The following is a 19,940-nucleotide window of genomic DNA, read 5'->3' on the forward strand; positions in this document are numbered from 1 at the left end:
CCCCCAATTTCATTACATTTTTGCTGCTTGGATTTTAGAATGAGACTAGAACGAACTTTTAAATCGTTTTGCTGTATTTTTTAGATGTTTTTAAACCAGATTAGTTTAGCTTAGATTTGTACACATTATTATTATTATTAGTTTAATTTTAAAAAATAATAAAAATATACAAATTATAATTTAATTCCCTCAATGTTGTTTCAAACCTTCATGACTTATTTGTGGAATAATAAAAGACATTATGAGAAAAAGATTTTCTTCCCAGTTCATCCAAAAAGTGTTTAGTTTTCTACTTAGGAAACCAAAACTACTCAGGTTGAATATCATCTTTTATGTTGAAGAAAGTCAGTCATACAGGTTTGAAACAACACTAGGGTGAGAACATGGCAGATTTAGAGTTTTTGGGCAAGCTATTTATTCTCCATTTAGGCAGCTCTATATATTATTATAGTCACGTTTCCATAATAGTCATATTGCAGAATATACAAAGTCAACAAGGGATCATAGCTGACCTGACACCATAGTTCAGAACATACGTGATTTGTGGATCAGTTAGAGTTTGTGGAGTGAAAGTTTAACATTTGCATGTGTTTCTAAGGCCTGTTACTGTGTAAACATTCCAAGCAAGAGCAACAATGTTTGTAGTTTTAACGAAGAATAATTGTATTTAATTTACACACTGAAGAATGTGAAGTGTTATTTTATTTTTTTATATTATAAAATTTATGTACCTAAATACTGTTAGACTCCAAAAGGAAAAAAAAAAGACTTACTGTATTAAATATAGTATTGTTAAAAAGCTATTAATTACTAGTTATTTAGTTAAAGTTATTAGTAACTAATACAGTTATGGTAACTAATAAAGTTAACTTCTCTGATTTTGACTATAATGCATTTATGTTAACAACAATAATTATTGTAAAAAGAACTACACAAACTATACTCACATTGCAGGATTTGCGATGCTAGGTCTGTATAATAATATATCATTTTCAATTTGCATGTGATTTTAAAAGCATTCAGGGGTGTGAAATTATACAGCTTGTAGAATTAATAACAAGTATTTTTATTGAATTATTTAAAATTTTTTATGAGATTTTATGCAGATGCTCTTCCCTACAGAATCATCTTATTCAATCTAAAATTATTAGTTGTTTCTAAATAGAGATATTCAAGTAATCTGAGGAAATTGTAATAATATCACAGAATAAAGAAAATATCGCAATTTTAGATTTATTCAATTTCGTGCAGATCTAATACAAACAAATTTGAATTGGAATGATGTTAGTCTGTTTATTGTATTTTATGCAGATACACTCCTCTGCAAAAAAATCACCCTAATAATTCTAAAATAATACATTCTTTCTAATTGACTTTAAGTAAGTTGTTTTCATATTGCAATATATACTGCAGGTACAACAAAAAATTTTAATTTTAATGTCAAAAATATTTGTTTTAATATTGTAGCAATAGTCTCTGGTGAGTCAAATATAGTTTGCTTATAGTCTTCGAAACACAACACTATTGCTTTCTGTTGAGCTGGTACAGCTAAAAAATAATTTGTTTAAAAAAAAGAAACAATTTTTAATTTCTAATTTTAAAAGTTTGAATTGTTTTTAATCAAACAAACAAACATATTTAAAAACGTCATAATGTCATAATAATGACTAAATAATGGCATTATGTTCAAATTGACATGTTTACATTAGGTGTATTTTCAGTCTATCATTTTAATTAGTGGAATTGTAAGGGAAAAGAAAGTGAAGCTACAAACAGTTATGAGGGATTCAGCTTTACTGTATCAGTTCAAATGAGTTTCCCTGAATATATGTAAATGGATTTTGTTTTCACAGTGAAGACTTTTTTTGTTTTTTTAATATTTCCCAAATTTAACAGAGAAAGGTTTTTTTTCTGGAAAAAGTATTTTTTGTTTTAATGTCGGCAGGAATAAAACAGTTTTTAATTTTTTAGTAGCCATTTTAAGGTAAAACTGATTAGCCCCTTTAAGCTATTTTTTTTCAATAGTTTACAGAACAAACTCCTTGATATACAATAACTTGTCTTATCACACTAACCTGTCTAGTTAGTCTTTAAATGTCACTTTAAGCTGTATAGAAGTGTCTTGAAAAATATCTAGTCAAATATTATTTACTGTCATCATGGCGAAGATAAAATAAATCAGTAATCAGAGATGAGTTATTAAAACTATTATGTTTAGAAATGTGTTTAAAAAGTCTTCTCTCCATTAAACAGAAATTGGGGGGAAAAAATAAACAGGGGGGCTAATAATTCTGACTACAACTGTATATCTGACTGCTTGTATTAAAGGACAATTTGTATTACAAATAATATATAAATATATTTATAGATTTTGGTTTAAAAAAAAATCTTGCGTTAAGAAAGAAATTGTCAAACTGGACTGAATCAATGGCATTATAATCTTAATCGAACAAAACCGAACCCTGTGTAAATGTGTTTACACTCCTAAAAATAATACATAAAAGAAATATTTTAAAAAATTTGATAAAGTCTCTACAATTTTTGAAGGATTCATGTTTAAAAATAATTCCTTTAAAGCTTTTTTTTTTTTTTAGAAAAAAATAATTGTTGTCTGCTAATATTACAAATATGGCATTGCAAAAGTATATGTTTAACAGTTAGGACACTGCAATATAAACTTCTCCTTTAGTTACAGTAGATGTAAAGTGGCTACTACAAGTAAGTACTATGAGTGACTTGAGCTGAAACATGTCTCTGCCTAAAATATGAAAGATCTGCACATTCCAGTGCCAAATGCATTACGCTCTAACTAGGGGGCAGTGGCGAGTATCTGGAGACCTACAGAAAATGATGGTGCATTCAACTACCTTCCTAGGTGGTGCCCCCGTAGTACTGCTGGACTTTTGCCTGAGCGACAGATGGCAGGCAAATGCGGAGGAACCCGCCCCGAGTGCTAACACTGCTGGCTAGCGTTAGCCTGCGACAGTGCTGCTATCTGTCTGTCTGTATCTTCAGCGAAATACCCCCGTTATCCTGAGAGCCATCATGAGATTAAGAGGGGTATGTCAGAGAAACCGACGGGACAGCTGAGCCTCATTATCCAACATATGCTGTGATGTTTCACCAGGCCTTTGCTTTTTATCTGGTTATCTATATACAACCATGTTACGTGAATGAAGGTTGAACCAGACCTCACCTTTTAGGCCAAGACGAGGGCATTTCAGATGAATGGCACACAGCATGTTATCACCAATCAGATTTAGGCAATTAGCCATCTAAGAGGGATCAGTGGTCAGGATGCCTTTAGACGAACTCAGCTAGATTAAAAGGGGCACATACTCAAACAGATTTAAGCCTTAATCCTCGCTTAAACTAATACATTGACCATCATACGGAAGATCAAGTTCAGCCTACTAGAAGTACTTTCCTAAAAAGCCTACTTTCCTAAAAAACAATGAAAAAAGTTCTTCGCTTTATCAGTTTATAGATGCTTGTCAGAGAAGGCATCTTGTGAGGATGTTTCATACCCCCTGCTACCATGTCTAATCTGTTCGGGAGGAAATTATTTGATCTTTTGCAGTCGAGGGCATCTCAGAATCTAACAGACTGATTCACAAAGACCAGCACTCACCAGTCAACCTTGGTTTTTCATGTAGACGCATACGAGGAGCTCCCCGTTGAGCTCCGGAGCTTGTGGAACAGCGCTGTGAGATTCTAGCTCGTCTGATCTTCTGAAAAAGCACCACATCCGTTTCCTCTGTGATGTCTGCCAGGGTAAAAGGACAAAATGTCACTTATCTTCAGACCGTTTTATCACAGAGAAAGGAGGAAGAAAAGAGGAAGGTCAAAAAATTACACCAAGTGTAGAATGACGACACTATTTTTGTTCTTCAGACTTGGGAAAAAGCTCTTTAAACATCATGTACCCTCTTAGATATATTTAGTCGTGTAAAGTAACAAATTACAGATACTCCAATTACTGAAATTAAGTAGTTTTTCTCAGGAATTGTAATTTGCTAAGCAGTTTTAAAAATGTGTACTTTTACTTCCCCCTTGAGTACATTTTAATGCAGTATCGGTACTTTTACTATATTATTTTCCTTCAACTTGCAGTCACTACTTTATTTCTTTCTTGTCTATGGGGATTGGCTAAAGTAAAAAAATCAGTCATGCGATTCCTGTCCAATTAAATCACACATAGAAGGTAAATCGCATCATACTGATCAACCTCAAAACATGGGCGCTTTATAAATGAACCAAACCTTTTGGAAGCCTTGAAAACGTCCAAGACGATGTCCAAAATCTTTACACGTAATGACCCATAGACTATTTTTAGACTGCATTTCACTGATAAGAAAATAAAGAATGGCAACTGTATGATGACTGAAATCACCAAACAGTCTTTAAAAATAACTAAATCAAATGAAAGAATAATGGAAATAAGGGCCGAATGAAAGAAGGGCCAAACAAAGTATGAAAGACCAAGTAATGATGGAAGTAAGGACCAAATGAATGAAGGAGGGATTCAAGGTAGGACTAAAAAACTAAGGAAGGAAGGAACGAACAAATGAATGAACATCGGACCTAATGAAAGAAGAAACAAATGAATCAATGAACGAATGAATGAGTGAATGAATGAACGAATGAATGAGTGAATGAATGGAGGAATGAAGGAAGGAACAAATGAATGAAGGAAAAAACAAACAAAACAAACAAATAAATAAAGGAAGGACAGAACGAACAAACGAAGGAGGGAAGGAAGGAATATGAAGATAACTGAATGCACTACAGAATGTTATGTGTACACATGCCTGCACAAAATATTCATTGTGTAATACTCACTACTCTTGAGTCCATTTGAAAGGTCTACTTTTTACTTATATTTTAAGTAATATTTACAACAGATACTTTTACCTTACTTGCAAAACACTTTTGGGCAAGTAATGGTACTTTTACTTAAGTATGATTTTTCAGTACTTTTTCCATTACCGGATTTATTTGGTCTTTCTTATTTAACTTACTTTTTCTATCCATATCATATATGTATGGTGGATATAGTTAATTTTTCTTGTAATCTTCAACCAGTAAATAATAAACAACTGGAAAGGTCTTTGTTGACTTCAAATATTGCAGAGCTTTGAAGTCAAAAAGGTTAAGAACAACTCACTGAATAAAAATGTGTATGTAAATGTACAACAGCTAAAATATACCTAGCCTGAACAAGACTAAACGGCCTTGACACATTTCTACAAAGCATGAGATATATATTTACATTATTCACTGCATTAATCTACACCCGAGTGACATTAAAGAAATACCTCACCGCATGGCAATGCGACTCAGTGAGGGAAAAAACATTTCAAAGGTGACACGAGCTTGACCTCGGTTGACTTTGATTTGCAAATCTGTCGTATACATTATGCTCGTGATCTTTGACGTGTTCCATAGGTTTAATCAACGTTTTGGCATTGGGCTGTGATATTGCACACCTCTCCGCATCTGGTCACAAACGCCAGTGACCGAATGCCATGTGTTTTACAGGTCCTTTGGAGTGTGTTTGAAGTGATCACCCACATCACTGAAGCCTGGCCTCTTGCAGTTGGGGTGCTGATGGCTTTTGGCTCAAGTTCTAGTACCTGTGTGTGTTTATTCTCTCTACAGGCTACAGACACCAGGAAGCACATTCACTGCTTGGCAGACATCCAGAGAGAGAGAGAGAGAGAGAGAGAGAGAGAGAGAGAGAGAGAGAGAGAGAGAGAGAGAGAGAGAGAGAGAGAGAGAGAGAGAGAGAGAGAGAGAGAGAGAGAGAGAGAGAGAGAGAGAGAGAGAGAGAGAGAGAGAGAGAGAGAGAGAGAGAGAGAGAGAGAGAGAGAGAGAGAGAGAGAGAGAGAGAGAGATTGCTACATCTGCACCAGATGTATGGCTGCACAGGCCGATTGCTAGGGTCAGATTGACGAGTGCTTTGAAGAGTCATGATTGCCTTGTGTTGGGAAACTCTCACACTTTCCTGGTGAAGGTATAGTATAGTAAGCAACTGTTGGCCATTAATGTGCTAACATGCCCCTGCTAGTCACTACAACATCTATCCCAAAAAATCCTCCCATTCAGGAGGGAGGAAAGTTGTGGTTTCACAGAGGCAGCCATGTGTAGCCACCTTTTACGTGTTTCCAAAATTGCCACAGAGAAAAGAGGAGTAAAAGTGAATCGGCTAGGATTAAGTCAATGGTTCTTGTGTGTCATAAGAGGACATTTGAAAAGAAACAGCCCATTTTTCTGGCCTATCTAAAAGCTAAATAGTGCTCTCGTGTCTCAGCATGGGAACTGGGGAAATTGAAATCTGCGGAGGTGTTAAAAGGTGGTAAAAATAGATAACATTTTGCACACTGTATCCTGAGCAGCACAAACTATGACACATTCACTATAAATAGCTAGACGTGCTGTTTTAGTAAAGATCGCAATAATATAAGTAGGACAAATCTGACATACTGTAAATCGTCCAATGAAACAGTCAAATATGATCACTAAAGGTTCATGATGAACACATATGTAAGAAATAAACAATAATTTTCTATAATTTGAATAGACTATGCAAAATGATTCATTTTTAATGCAGGTTTAAACTTTATTTAAACCTTATATAAACCATAATCCTTCAAAGCCATCTTCAGTAAGCAGTGATGACTCCAACAGCTGTCCTTCACACACCATAAGTCCTGTGTTTTTAAAGTTACAGTTCAACTAACAAAGAAAATGCTGTCATCTTTGACTCACCCATATGTCATGCCAAAGCTCTGAGACTTTCTTTCTTCGGTCGAAGAAAAAAGTGGTAGGAAAGATGCAATATTTACATTGCATTACAACATTCTGGGTTAAGTTTCATCATGAAATGTATGGTGTACACGATACAAAAATACTCTAGGTTCAGTCTTGTGAATGACAGTAAACTAGGTCCAAATTTACTGTACTGTCTTTTTTTTTGGCAAAGTCCACACAAATCAATAAAACTTAACTACAAGTCTAAACATCATAAATGGTGTAGCTTATTTCTTAAAAAACCCACAATGTGTTACATTAAAATATTAGAAAAGAGAAAACACATGCTGTACCCAGGGCCAGATTAACATAAGGGCCCTGGGTCCACGGAAGAAGGGGGCCCTTGATTGGCTGAAGATTTAATTTGTGCTAAGGTGCGGTACATGCCTGTGAAGTATTCCTTTAGGTTCGCTGCTGTTTAAAAACAGTGACACCTGTGCTAAACTGGGGGTCGAAGTGGATGTAGATCAATCAGAATAATGAATAGCCCTATTTTAGTCACTTATAAGGGTAATCAGTTGTCGCAATTTTCCCAGGACAGTCCCTTATTTTGGCAAATAAAAAACCGCGAGAACCATCCAGTTAAAGGTAGGCTAACCAAGCTTGTAGAAGAAAAAATTCAATTCAATTCATCATTCATCATTGATTAACTTGTACTGTACATGCAGTAACAGAAGCTGTGATAGGCAGAATCATGCTGAATGGACTCGTAACTGAAGCACAGTCTCGGTCACGAGATAGTTACAGCAGGACTCAAAAAAAAAAAAAAACTGCCACACACCAGCACAATCCTTACATCACACAATATAACTGAGACAGAGTGCGAACAAATCAAATACCTTAACAAGCAGTTATCAAAATGTCTATCGTTACGGAGAATGTCTTTCCAGTAAATACACTTGGTTATGCTTTACAGTAAGTCTAACTGAACTAGTTAGAAAGCAAACTTTATGAATGTTTATTTGCCCCTTTTATGAAAACGACAGAAATCACATGGAGCAATAAAATATTGGCGCTGGCTTTCATCAGACAATATATCTGATGCAAAAAAATCAAATAAGGATGCTAGCCTTCTGTAACTCAGAAGACCACAATATTTTGGATATTAAAAGCATGGATTTAAGGATATCCTCTCATTAGGGATTTATGGTCAGATAAAGTTCAAAAGAAACTTTTTAAAGGTAAACCCCTATTTAAAGAATTTATTAAAGCACTCATTTAGGAAGTATTGCAAATGTTTTTTGTTTTGCTGATTTTTGCAGCCTGTTTGAACATCAAAGTTCATATTATGTCATTACTTAATTTTGTATAGCCTACTTTTATATTAATCTGTAAATTATAACAATAACATATATTATATTAACATATCCTCCCCTCCCTTTTTTATTTTTTTTTACATATTTTAAACTATTTCCCAAATTATGTTTAACAGAGCAAGAAAATTTTTACAGTATGTCTGATAATATTTTTTATTCTGGAGAAAGTCTTACTTGTTTTATTTCAGTTAAAATAAAAGCAATTTTTAATAAAAAAAAAAAAACATTTTAAGGTCAAAATTATTAACCCCTTTAAGCCATATTTTTTCGAACAATGCCACTAAGCTGCAGAGAAGTTTTTTTTTTAAAATATCTAGTAAAATATTATTTACTGTCATCAAATATATATATATATATATATATATATATATATATATATATATATATATATATATATATATAAATATATATATATATATATATATATATATATAAATCTATATATATATATATATATATATAAATCTATATATATATATAAATATATATATATATATATATATATATATATAAATCTATATATATATATATATATATAAATCTATATATATATATATATATATATATATATATACATACATACATACATACATATATATATATACATATATAATACATACATACATACATACATACATACTTACATACATATATATATATATATATATATATATATATATATATATATATATATATATATATATATATATATATATATATATATATATATATATATATATTTACATTTTACATTTACATTTAGTCATTTAGCAGACGCTTTTATCCAAAGCGACTTACAAATGAGGACAAGGAAGCAATTTACACAACTAAGAGCAACAATGAATAAGTACTAAAGGCAAGTTTCAGGTCTGTAAAGTCTAAGAAGGGAAGTGTTAGTAGTTTTTTTTTTTTTTTTTTTTTTTGTATATATATATATATATATATATATATATACATATACACACACACATATGTATACACACACACACACACATATATATATTATATATATATGCATACATATATACACACTCACACATACATTTTTATAGATGCTTTTATATATATGTTTGTGAGGTAAAGAAATAAAAGGGGGCCCAAGGATTTGCTATAGCCCCAGGGCCCAATGTGTTGTTAATCCAGCCCGGACTGTACCAAACAATGTCATCTGTGTTTCAACTGTATAAACAACTTTTAACATCCATAAACCTTTTTTCTTTTAAAAAAGGTTGTTTAAAGGTTGGGGAACCAAAACATTGTTCTTCTGTGAAACTGCTGTGAAAATCTTCTTTTGAAACCTTTATGTTTAAAAGTGAAGCCTCATCCTGCACACCAAAAGGCTTAAACTGTCATGGTTATGTTCAAGAAGAACTTCAATTTACTAACTTCTTATTCACAGTAACAACGGAACACTATTTAATGTCTATATATATCGATAAACAACCCCAATCAGTGTGTACGGCTGACATACAGTACTATTGTGAGGGTCAAATAACCTACTGCCACAATAAATTCTCTCCAATCATCCTTTAAAAACCACACAATTACACTTATGATGAAGTGTGCAGGCCTAAATTAGGAAATATGTAGGGCAATTTTGTCTGTATTTTCACAGACAGTCTCTACAAAGGAAAAAGACTCAGTTGGGGACGTTTAGTCAACAGATGATAATGTGAGCCATAAATCAGTCATACGCAGGATTATGAACTGAATCCTATGCTGCAGACGGCTGGCCTGTAGCCAACATTTATAAGAAAAGAAAAAAAGACTGCCTCTCAATGTCTAAACAGAATTATTTTTCCTGGTGAAACTTCTGTAGTCCATTTTAGCATTATGTTATGCCTCAGTATCCACATTTCAAGCATCCTTCCCCAAATGATTTTTCAGTTTATCTTACTCTCTCTCTCTCTCTCTTTCTGCCACCCTCCTCCTTTTTCTAATTTGCTGGCCACAGTTAGAAATCAGCCGACTGGGACACGCCAGTAATTGAAGTCTCCACAGTGACTGCCTACAGCACAGCTTTTAGTGATTCACAGGGGAGGTTTCCTGGGGGAAACTCAATAAGCTGCTCAGTGTTAACTATAGTCATCATCAGACTTTTTCCACCACAGGATGTAGAACAACACTTGTTGACAGCATCTTAAAATAGCATCAGGAAGCATGACCTACGACAAACTGATAATACCAATACACAAGATTGAAGAAGCACGTGCACAACATGTTATCTGCAGAGATGCTCTCGAAACTTCATTATGAATCAAAAACAACAACTACATAGTATGGACGAGAAGTGGTGTATTATGTTGGTGCTATGATGTCAGCCTGCATGAGATAAACGTCTCTATATTTTAAATAGGTTGCTGGTTTAATTTCATTACATGTAAATAAACAATATTTATTTTAAGTAAATTTACATTACTTAATTAGAGCCAGTACCTGAATTAATTGACTGGTTCTTATTTGAATCAGTTTCATCCAGCACAACCAGTTTAAATCGTTTTCTGAATAAATGAGTCTCATGAACTAGTTGCTTTTAATAAAAACAGAAAAACACTAGACAACTGTTTTTCCGAATAACTGAATTAATGATTCTAATGAACAGGCTCCTTTAAATGAATCAGAAGAACACAGGAAAATCAGTGTTCCCCAAATCACGAATGACTCTCATGAACTGGTTCTTTTTAATGAATCAGAAAAACACCAGACAACTAGTTTTTCCTGCTTCCCGAGTTATGATTGTAATGAACTGGTTCTTTTTAATGACATGGAAGACTACAGGATCAGCAATTTTGCCTAAATCCTAACAGTAAAATTATTATGAAGTGGCTGTTTTATTAAATCAGAAAAAATGCATGAAAACCAATGTCACTCAATTACCAAATAATTGACTCTCATGAACTGGTTCTTTTGAATGAATCAGAAAAACACCAGAAACCCGTTTTCTCAGATTCCTGAATTAATCATTCCAATGAACAGGCTCTTTTTAATGAATCAGAGAACACAGAAAATTCAATTCTGCCCAAATCTCAAGTGACTCTCATAAACTGGTTCTTTCTAATGAATCAGAAAGACACCAGACAATTAGTTTTTCCGAATTCCTGAGTTAATGATTCCAATGAACTGGTTCTTTTTAATGAAACAAGAAAATACAGAACAAGCTATTTTGCCTAAATCCTAACAAAGATTATTATGAAGTGGCTGTTTTTAATAAATCAGGAGGATACAGAAAAACCAATGTCGCCCAAATCACAAATAAATGAACTTTATGAACAGGTTATTTTTTAATGAAAAAAAAACAATATGGGAAAACTTAGTTTGTCTACATTCTAAAAGAAAAACTATTATGAATTGGTTGTTTTTATTGACTCAGAAGAATACAGGAAAACCAATAATTCCCAAATCACAAATAAATGACCCTCATGAACTGGTTCTTTTTAATGAATCAGAAAGACACCCTCCAAATAGTTTTTCCTGGGTTATTAATTCTAATTAAATGGTCCTTTTTAATAAAACGGAAGAATTGAGGTTACTAACTAATAGTTTTTAATAGTAAATTACTTTTAATTTTTGTTATGTAGTATTTTTAAAGCCAAGTATTGGATTGTATTTATGCAACCATGTAAAAAAATAAGACTGAAAAGCCAATAAAATAACAGATTATTCCAAGATAATCTCAAGATTTGGAAAGAAAACTCAATTTCTTTTTTCCAAATATTTGTTTCTTAAAATCTCCATCACAAGTGTCATTATTGCATTGTTAACAATTCCAAGCTCCACTAAAGAAAAACAGATTTGCACAAGACCTCTTGCCTCGATTTTTGTTTAAAACCTGTCAAGCAGTCTTCTGAAAATTTAAACCACTAAAAACAGATTAAAACTCACAGTTCAAAAAGACTTTTCTCTTTAAAAGCCTTCTGGACATATAAATTGGTTGCACTCTCGAAGGTTTTCAGAATCCGGGCAAGGTTAATGCACACATATACAGTTGCGCAGAAGGCAAAATTGATCTTTTCAGACCTTGAATACGTCTGACCTTAAAAACCATGGCATGATGCATATTCTTTATGACATCCAGACCGCTCTGAAACACATGTAGTTGTGACCATTCCCTGATTTGTGTGCAGCGACAGTGCACCTGGATCTGCGAGCGGCCGGCACACAGCGAGCGTGTGATAAATGACTCCATGATCGTGCACATTTAACAACCTCCTGAATCAGGTAAGAATCAAAAGCCCATGAGTGGAAGCAGGTTAGTAATACAGCAAGCTTCTAGAAACATCAACATGTTGAGCCTGGGTTAGAGAGCAAGGGCCTGATTACGTCTCAATTGGGCCTGTGTGAAAATTGTATCCCATTATAGCAGCTGTCAGAATAATGCACTTCTGAATTTATCATATTCTGGGTTCTGCAGAGTGTCGAAACTTGAGACGAAAACAAAATTTAGCCTTAAAAACACAGCATATCCATACTAGTGCGGTCTGAGTGACGCAGTCCTCGGTCTATAATCAACGCCTGGAAGGAAGCAGATGACATGATTGCCTGTTGAGAAGCTGACGTTACTAATTAAATGCGGAAAAGTGATGACTCCCCTCATCCTCGCTGAGTTATCATGCTCCATGTTGGCTTTAGCCTTGACGCAGGTCCTTGCTTCTTCCTCCTGATAACTGCCAGAAAGGGGTTTTAGGAGAAAAAAGGAAGGAAGGCCAGAGACACTATCACCTCCTAGGCTGTTGTGGTTTTAGCTTGTGATGCAATTGGGAACGAGAAAGAGACTTTGGATGGAGAGGAATAATTATGCAGGATGTTTTGGTTTTGTAGTGCATCCAAAAACTGTCTCATGTTATTGCAAACCTGTACGGCTTACTTTCTTCTGTAGAACACAAATATTGAAGAATATTGTGATTCACAAACATCTCACTTACTGTACTTACTGTAAATCATGAAATATTGTTATTGGATAAAGATGTCGGACAAGGCTAGTCTAAACCTGAAACATTTGCATAACATTAATAAAGATAAAGGCATCAAAATGCATGATTGTGGCTGATCAGTAAATACAGGTATATGCTTACAGAGTTTTGTAAATTATCCAATATATTAGTGTTGACACGATACTGAATTTTGATACCAATTGATACTGGAATTTTAAAAACGTCCAGTTGCTGTTAACATTTAAGTGCTGTTGAATGCGTTCTTAAAACAGCTGATTTGTCATTGTGTTCACATGCTCAACACAAATGACTCTGATTGGCCGTGAAGCTCATCAGTTCACCGCTGTTTAATGAGTGCAGTCACAGATGCAGACACTGGAGCTGTTGAAAGCCGCGAAGATCAGATAGTGTTTTTATGAGCTGACATCTGAACGATCCGCTGATAAATCGATTGATCTTTGCGGTTTTAAACCGCTCCAGTGTCTCTGTATCTGTGTTACAGTGGTAAACTGATGAGCTTCATGGTCAATCACAGTAATTTCTGTGGAGCATGTGAACACAATGGCAAATCAGCGGTGTTTAGGAAAGTGTTCAATAACACTTAAATGGTAGTGGGAAATGGACGTTTTTTTTTTTCAGAAGCGATTGGAATCAAAATTCATTATCATGAACACTACAATTTACACTACCTGGCAAAAGTCTTGTCTCCTATCTAAGTTTTATAAACAACAAATTATAACTTGACTTCTAGTTGATCATTTGATATCAGAAGTGGGTTATATGGAAGGCAAATGTCTCTAGATGCCTCTGACTTTGCTTAGAAAAAAGCCGTGTTACTCAACAGAAATAATGTACAGTATAAAATATAAAGTCATGGTGCAGTGGAAAAAAATGAATACTGTGTAAATGTAATAATTAATTTGTGACTCCCATGAGCTCGGAGGAAAGCATACATACATCTCTACAATGACTCAAATAACTTATTAATAAAGTCATCTGGAATGGCAAAGAAAGCGTTCTTGCAGGACTCCCAGTGTTAATTAAGATTCTTTGGATACATCTTCAATGCCTCCTCCTCCATCTTACCCCAGGCATGCTCAGTAATGTTCATGTATGGTGACTGGGCTGGCCAGTCCTGCAGCACCTTGACCTTCTTTGCTTGCTGGAACTTTGAAGTGGAGGCTGAAGTATGAGGAGTCTCCTGTGGTTTGTAAAGTAATGGGCAGCACAAATGTTTTGATACCTCAGGCTGTTGATGTTGCCATTCACTCTGCAGATCTCTAACATGCCCCCATACTGAATGTAACCCCAACCCATGACTATTCCTTCACCAAACCTACCTTCAGCCACTTTTCCAAATGATCAAGTAGAAGTCAAGTTATTATATGTTGCTCTGACCACAGGGATCGACGACAAGACGTTTGCCAGGCAGCGTACTGTATATGCTGCAGATTTTCTATAAAGATACATCTTATTTTTTTTAGATTTCTGTAAAAGTAAAACAATGGCTGAAATCTTTACAGCAACGTGTACAAGTACAGTATGATTCATTTCAGGTTGGTAAGGTCTACATTTTCCTTTAGTATGCAGATTGATTTACATTTTATGTATGTTGAATTATCATGTTTTTATTTTGTAAATTTTATTTATTTTTATCATGTAAAGCCTAACCAGGGATGAGGGCTGCAAATTAGCTTTATGCTACAGTATATGCACTACGTACGCAGCATTGGTTATCTCAGTATAACAATGTCAAGTGTATTTTTCCTGTCGAATACACAAACAAATAAAAATAAGACTATGCCAAGCATTTTGTTCTTGGGACAACAAAGAGAAGTATATTAAAGTTGGTATATGGAAGTATATTTATTTTATTAAGAAAACTAGCATATTTTTGAATGTTGCGATTAAATCACTATTAATCAGGTGTGTGTTATTCCCCTACTATCCCAATTACAGTGAGCAGATAAAAGGTCCAGAGTTCCTTTTAAATGTGCTATTTGCATTTGGAATGTTACTCTCAACTCTCAAAATGAGATCCAAAGAGTTGTCACTATCAGTCAAGCAAGCCATCATTAGGCTGAAAAAACTAAAACCCATTAAAGATAGCAAAAACATAAGGCGTCGTCCAAATAACTGTTTGGAACATTTTTAAAAAGGAGAACACAACAGTAAGCTCAGCAACACCAAAAGACCCGGAAGACCATAGAAAGCAACTGTGGTGGACGACCAAAGATTTCTTTCCCTGGTGAAGAAAACTCCCTTCACAAAAGTTTGCCAGATCAAGAACACTTTCCAGGAGGTAGGTGTATGTGTCAAAGTCAACACTCAAGAAAAGACTACACCAGAGTGAATACTGAGCGTTCACCACAAGATGTACACCATTGGTGAGCCTCAAAAACAGGAAGGCCAGATTAGAGTTCTAAAAAGCCTTCACAGTGCTGGAACAACATCCTAGGGAGAGATGAGATCAAGATCAACTTGTACCAGAGTGATGGGAAGAGAAGAGTATGGATAAGGAAAGAAACTGCTTATGATCCTAAGCAGTGAAGCGTAGTGATAGTAGTGACATGGCGTGGGCATGAATGGCTGTCAATGGAACTGGTTCTCTCAATTTATTGATGATGTGACTGCTAACAAAACAGCAGGATGAATTCTGAAGTGATTCAGGCATTATTTTCTGCTCATATTAAGTCAAATGCTTTAGATGTCATTGGACGATGCTTCACAGTGCAGATGGACAATGACCCAAAGCATATTGCAAAAGCAACCAAAGAGTTTTTGAACGGACAGAAGTGAAATGTTATGCAATGGCGAGGTCAATAACCTGACTTGAATCCGATTGAGCATTTCACTTGCTGAAGACAAAACTGAAGGCAAAATGCCCCAAGAACAAGCAGGAACTGAAGACAGTAGCTGTAGAGGCCTGGCAGAGCACTATCAGGAATGAAACCCAGCATCTGGTGATGTCTTTGTGATCCAGACTTCAGGCTGTAATTGACTGCAAAGGATTTGCAAACAAGTATTAAAAAGTGTAAGTTTGATTTATGATTTAGTCCTTCCAATTACTTTGGTCCCTTGACAAGTGGGAGGCTTGAGGCTTGAATTCCTATAGCGTTCACTTGATTTGGATGTAAATAACCTCAAATGAAAGCTGACAGTCTGCAGTTAAAGCACAGCTTGTTTGTTTTATTTCAAATACATTGTCTTTGTGTATAGAGCCAAAAATGTTAAAATAGTGTCAATGTCCAAATATTTTTGGTATATGGCTAGATCATATCACTTTCACCACTGAGTGTAAAAAATACAAAGAGGGCATGTACATGATGTAGTGAAGTTAGCCAATCACAGAAATAGCTGTTTACATTAATTCATACAAGCGGTAATGTCACTTAAAATTGGATGTTTTTAATTAAGAGAAAAAATTATTTTTACAAATATACATTTTTTTGTTAAAAAAAATAATTACAGACTTTACACTAAGTTCAAGAACCACAGAAAAAAAACTTTTTGGAACAAGTTGTTCTCAGATGACTTTACAGGCCAAACACATATAACTCATCAACTGTTTAAGAGTTTTCCCGTGGTCTGTATAATCTTTAATGAATCAGAGTGTATTTACACAAAAAGGTCAGCGATATTCCTCTAAGCACTCCACAGCTCTAGAGTGGTATCGAGAGGCTTGACATTAATCCTAAGGGTAATGTGGGCCTTCCTGTGGCTAATGAAATCTGAAGCCTGAAAATGGCCGCACCTAATGACACTCTCTGACAGTTTTTGAATTAAACAGCCATGGCTGCTGGGATCAATCTAAATAGCACACAGATGGCCAACACTACTTTTCTCTCCTTTTCTACCCCTTAAGCACTTGCATATGGGATCTCATTTACTATCTGAAAAACACTGCTCGCAAAAAAAAAAAAAAAAAAAAACTATTCTGGAGTGTTTTTTGTCTGTTGCTTTCACTTGGCTATTAATAATTTATTCTTAAAAGATATTGACAGAGCTTCATAGATGATTGCTCATCAAAATGAATAGCACGGTCGCCTCATAGCAAGAAGGGCGCTGGTTTAAGTCCCAGCTAGACTAGGAGGACTTTATCTGTGGAGTTTATATGTTCTTTCCGTGTCTGCATTGGATTTTCCCTGGGTGCTCCAGTTTCCTCCACAATCCAAAAAAAATGCAGTATAGGTGATTGGATAAACTAAATTGGTGAGACTATGAGTGTGAATGAAAATGTGTACAGATGTTTCCCAGCCCGGTGCTGGGTTGTCTCAGAAAAGGAATCTGCTGATAGAACATATGCTAAAATAATTGATCATTCTGCTGTGGTGACCACGGATAAAGCAGGTAATAAGACAAAGAAACTGAGTGAGTCTTATAATTTACTCATTGTCCCAGCTTTTTTTATTTTGAGTCAAGGGGCTCCAATTTTGCTCAAATATAGTTTTGGGATTTGGACAAGGACACTGTATCCCTGTACAATGTATCAATTTAAAAGAAATTACAGGATTTTAGAGGAAAAAGTGAAAAAATGTCTTATCTGAAACCGAATTAAATAATTAATAATTTTCTTATTGAAAAATAATCGTTTTTTTACCCAGATTCTTGAATCTGATTGGCTGATAGCCATGCAATATTTTGCCAGTAACAGCACTCGTCCAGCCTCATTCACCATCCACCCTTGTGTATTACTCAATCCACAGACAGCAACAAGCAGAGGACCCTACAGTTTGAAAAATATCGCTGCTGTTGGACAACAGAATTGACTTTTGTGGGTTTTTTTTAGTCGAGAATGGAGTTGTTTAAATTGCAATTTTGCAGTTTGGTTATAAGGATAGTGCCTATTTTTAAAAATTTTATCCATTTGCCTGTCATTGAGCAGACCAAAGATGGTTGACATTGTCCATCCACATGATGGTGACAGAGACCGCATAATAAGCCCTTAAAGAAGAAAAAATACAGCGTAATTTCAAACTACAGCTGATCAAATCATTATTAAACAGATAAATTACTTTCTAAGTTGATCACTTTCTTTTATATGTTATACCATAGTAATTGTAATGTGTTGTGTGAGATGGGACTCATCTTAAAAGTCTTAAACCCTAATGAGTCTGCTTTTTTTATTGCAAACTAGTTCAATAAACAGAAAAAAAGAAGAAATGCCTGCATGTGTTTAGCATTTTTCCTTATCACAAACACAACAGTAAACAGGTAGTGTTGGCATTGCTTTGGCTTTTTAGGGGTTAATTATTGTGATCTCCCGATTGCAACAGAAAAATACTGGGAAATCTCTGTAGACTGATGGCATTTTTTGCCGTTCATTTCATGCCTTATAATCTTAAAATGTGAGCAAAATCACCCGTTTTGTCATCACTTTAGACCAGGGGTGGGCAAATTTGGTCCTGGAGGGCCAATGTCCTGCATAGTTTAACTCCAATACTAATCACACACCTGAACATGCTAATCAGTGTCTTCAAGATCACTAGAAATCTTTGAGCAGGTGTGTTTGATTAGAGTTGGAGCTAAACTGTGCAGGAGACTGGCACTCCAGGGCCAAGTTTGCCTACCTCTGCTTTAGACATTATGCAGGAGAATCATTCAAACACTAGCTCTAAAGTGACGTTGGTGAATTAGCAACGGTCCCTGCTGTTCCGATGTCAGCTGCAGATGTGAATGGCGGAAGAAAGTAGTTCCTCTTACAAAATAATTGAGACTCTAATTACCTACGACAGACACACACTTCGGGAAATTGGCTCCCTCGTTGCACATCGAAGATCGGACTTTGAGTTCTTTAACGACGCTCTGTTTACAAACACAGCAACAGACTCTTGTGTTTGGTTCACACAACCGAAGCGACAAAGGAAACACAGCCGGAAAAAAGGAAAGAGAGCCTCGTTAGACTGAGACGCCGTGGATTTCGACCTCCGCTCCCCACCATTATGCTAGCTAACGTTCAGTCACTGGACAACAAACTTTCCGAAGTTACGGGCGCGCATTTCCTTCCAACGAGAAACAAGAAACTGCTGCATTATCTGCCTTACAGAAACCTGGCTATCTGCGGAGGTACCAGACACAGCTGTTGAACTTTCGGGGTTCTCCATGCACGGCACGGATAGAACGAAAGAATTTACAGTTAAAAACAAAGGAGGAGGTGTGCGTTTCTTTATTAACAACTCATGGTATGATGAGAGAAACATACACCCAGTTAGATCATTTTGTTCTCCTGATCTGAAATATCTTATGCTTCGGTGTCGGCCCTACTGGTTACCCAAGGGAGTTCACAGCTGTGATAATTATGGCTGTGTACAATTACCCTCAAGCCAACACAGAGCAGGCGCTCAGGGAACTGTACGGGAGCATAAGCGAGCAGGAAACCGCACACCCGGAGGCCACGTTTATTGTTACAGGGGACTTTAACAACACCAATTTCAGGAAAATCGCTCCAAAATACTATCAACACATCCCTGTAAACGCGGGGAGACCGGATTTTGGACCATTGCTATTCCCGTTCTGGGATGCACACAAATCCCTCCCCCGCCCACCATTTGGCAAATCAGATCACTCTTCTGTTCTGCTCTTGGAAACTGAGAACGGGAACCACCCACCCTCAGGGCGTTTCAGAGCTGGACGGACCAGTCGGATTACATACTTCAAGACTGTTTTGATCACGTGGATTGGGATATGTTCCGGGCAGCATGTGATTACGACATTGAAACGTACACAAACACAGTCATGTGCTACATCAGGAAATGCATAGAAGACGTTGTCCCAACCAAGGATCAATGGCGAAGTTCGAACAGCCCTATCAGTGCGAGCTTCCACCTATAAATCCAGAAATGCTGAGGAATAAAAACAAGCAAATTACAACCTCAGGAAA

The 19,940-nt window shown here is 35.6% G+C and overlaps 1 protein-coding gene across 14 annotated transcripts in view; it reads right to left on the reverse strand.

Moving 5' to 3' along the window:
* Positions 1-19,940, reverse strand: part of xpnpep2 (X-prolyl aminopeptidase (aminopeptidase P) 2, membrane-bound) — a 182,487-nt gene that overhangs the window by 89,139 nt on the left and 73,408 nt on the right. For all 14 annotated transcript variants that reach the window (XM_073921279.1, XM_073921268.1, XM_073921274.1 and 11 more), the window contains one exon: positions 3,632-3,766. The gene's annotated coding sequence lies outside the window, so the exon portion shown is untranslated. The remainder of the gene's footprint in view (positions 1-3,631; positions 3,767-19,940) is intronic.

The sequence above is a fragment of the Danio rerio genome, chromosome 14, assembly GCF_049306965.1.
Source record: "Danio rerio strain Tuebingen ecotype United States chromosome 14, GRCz12tu, whole genome shotgun sequence".
In the NCBI taxonomy this organism is placed as follows: domain Eukaryota; kingdom Metazoa; phylum Chordata; class Actinopteri; order Cypriniformes; family Danionidae; genus Danio; species Danio rerio.